The sequence below is a fragment of the Diabrotica virgifera genome, chromosome 1 (genome assembly GCF_917563875.1).
Source record: "Diabrotica virgifera virgifera chromosome 1, PGI_DIABVI_V3a".
Lineage (NCBI taxonomy): Eukaryota > Metazoa > Arthropoda > Insecta > Coleoptera > Chrysomelidae > Diabrotica > Diabrotica virgifera.
Genome location: NC_065443.1, coordinates 150221372 through 150224720, shown reverse-complemented (window position 1 = coordinate 150224720; position 3349 = coordinate 150221372).

Below are 3349 nucleotides of genomic sequence, written 5' to 3'. Positions count from 1 at the left end.
TGAAGTTTGTTTTAAAACCTCCAGCACAGGAGCTCCTTAAATACATCCTTAGGTGCAAGCCAGACCTTATTGCAGGGCCGTAACTACCATTGGGGCAACCGGGGCAGTGCCCAGGGGCCCCCGGCCAAGAGGGGCCCCGCAGGGGCCCTCGTTTCGTTGGCCGTGCATAGATTTTAACGAAGAAAATAAAAATATGTATTTTAAAAGCCGATCGCAACTAAATAGTTTCAAATGTCACAATTTTAAAAAGACCTTACAGATGCACTCTAGATCTCAACATAAAGTTGAGGGGGCTAAGCTGGGACCCACGAGACCATAACATAAAAATTTAAATTATTACCTAGGAAATTAGTTATTTTGGCGTAATAAAACCTAAAATACCATTGGAAGAGGAGGCCCGGGCTAAGCTGGGGCCCCCGAGAACTTTCGTAAAGATATAAATTGTTACTGAGAAAATTAGTCATTTTGGCGAAATAAAAACTAAAATGCAACCGGAGTATGGGCCCCCCGTTCCAGCTATATTGTCTTAACCAATTTACCCCAGGCCACATATTGGTACGTGAAAGGAACCACATTGTAGCCGAACAATGTACTTGCATAAAACAGATAAGATGGTACTTGCAAAATTATTTTACCTTAAAATAAGTTGATTTCAAAATTTTTTGTGTTGGCCAACTAAAATAGCAATATTTAGGTACAAGAAACTTCAGTCATGAAATGCATTAAAATGAGTTTTCAAGGGGTTAAATATCAAGCATTTTTCCGGACCCCCCATTCCGCTGGGGGATAAACCCCAGACCCCCGGTAGGGGACCCCAGATCACGTTTGCCCCGGGGCCATCAACGTCGTAGTTACGGCCCTGCCTTATTGTATAAGCCACTTTACACTGGCCCCACGGGACCCTCTAGATAAGATCTTACAATTATACGAAGAATCCGTATTGGGACCGTGCAAGTTCGGAAAAGCGACACCTGGTTTCTTCGCTCTGCACTTTTATTCGCACTTTTAATTATATTGGCCAATCATATAGTCCTGGTTACTGGATAATTGTCAAGGCCATAGTCCAAAAAAAAATAAGAAGAAAAAATAAGATTTAGGTTATGTTATTAAAACGTAAACAATTGTATGTAGTAAATAAAATTAGTTATTAAAATGCAGTACTGCAAGCAAAATACAATTAATTAAATTTACCGTTATATAATAATTGCATATCATATCAATATTGTGGAGCAATATATAATTTTTCTTCTTAAATTACAATAGGCATGAAATGTACGTCAATTTGACAATTTCAATTGACAATATGAATTATTTAAGAAAGTTGCAATATTTCTCCGCTATTCGCGCACGATCGTTTCGCGTATCCCTTCTCCGAGTACTTGCACACCGCGAATAGGCCACACCAAACTAATACACTGCTTCCTGATGACATCAGATGATTTATTAAGAATGTCCAATCTTTGAGATGTAGATTCTAGACCTCAAAATATTACGGTTTAACCCAAATCACTGTAATAAAATGTGGCTAGTTACTGAGTTACAAACGTAGTTTATTTAAAAATTTAATAAATATTTTTACCCAGTACTTTAAAACTATTTGACATATATCCTTGTCATACTTGGCAGAAAGTATTGGAGAATCTAAAAATTGTCCTAAAATAGTAATTCCGTCAGTGGAGTAGAATATGGGAAGGGTCAACCATTCACTTTCCCCTATCGTACGCCTCTGGTAGTAGCCAGAAACGTTTATCATAAATTAGTAGCGTGTACAGTACCTACACTTTCTGCCAAGTATGACAAGGATATACATTTGACGTAAGTTGTGACAAATAGTTTTAAAGTACTGGGTAAACATTGTTATTAAATTTTTAAATCTGTAACTAACAGTACGGAGCCAGATTTTATTTAAGTGATTTGGGTTAAACCTTAATATTTTGAGGTCTATAATCTACAACTCAGACATTGGACATTTTTAACCAATCACCCTGTATATCTAGTATACAAGATATAGCCTTGCAAACATTATTCACGACGACGTTCCCAATAAAACAGATGTTCAGGATGCCCTTCATCCAGTTCACAGCATTTTTCGTAGCGTTCACGAAGGTTCTCAATCATATCTGTGAACGAAGGCTGTTGAATTGCACGAAAAAATCTTGGATTTTAGTCTAGCTTCCTTCAACATTCCCCGTAAGTACTTATCAGGTGCCGTTAGGTCTGGTGTAGAGATGGTACAGAATAGCATTTTTCGGTAATAGGTTGGAACTGAACCTATTCCAAACAAATACCTATTCCAGAAACCTAATGCGAGTTTCCGATTCCGACGTGAAAAGACGATAATATATTGATCGCCCTAGCTTGTTCCTAGTTGTGCCACTATTGTCTTGCGATGCATCAAATTCAAACTAGTGGGTACCTATAATTTTGTATTTTTAATCTAAATCTAGGTTTTTCCTACAATTCGTAAATCAATTAACAACTAAATAGTTGTTTCCTAAACGACTATTAAAACAAATATTTCTTACATGTAATTATGGGTTTTTAAATTACCTAAAGTCGAGGTTTATTCAGAATTCATTTATGCAAATGGAAAATGAAGACACTAAGTTATTACAGAAGATAGGATCGATTAGATTAGAGTCATATAAATAAAAATATACTGCGAAAAAGTCAAAATTTTAACAGTTTTAAATGACAACTATCTGTTACAGTTGTATCGACCTGAAATTCTTTTGAACCCATCTCATTAAATAGATGTGAGATGTTGGAATCGAAACAGACGCCGCCGATGCGTTTCTCTATGGTACCTATTCCGAGAGATCAGTTCAAGTTTCATTTCAAATCTCTTGTCACTTGTAGGTACCTGGAATAGTCGATTGAAACCAGATTGAAACATATTCCGACGTACCCGCTGGAGTTCCATCATGCCATCCCTAAATCTAAACGAACGTCACCGATGCGTTCCCTACTAACCCTACGGTGGCTCTTTCGATGTCTAAACGGCTGTGCTTCTGAGCGAGAATCCAGTTCGAGTTTATTGTAAATTGCGGATTGCGGTCGATGCAGCGCCGTTGGAGTCGAAACCGATGCCGTCGACTTTTTGTCACTGGTGCGTGAAATAGACGATTAGAACCTATTCCGAGGTACCTGCTCCAGTTCCATCATGCCATCTCTAGTCTGGTGAGTGTGATGGGTATGAAAGATCACTGCCGCGCGAAATAAGGCGATCGCCAAAATTATTGCACAGCATTCGGAGAGACTTCCTGGCCATGTGACAGGTTGCCCCGTCCTGCTGAAACAATTAGGTTAAATAAGTGGTAGGTTCCTGGCACGACAAAATCTCTGAAGA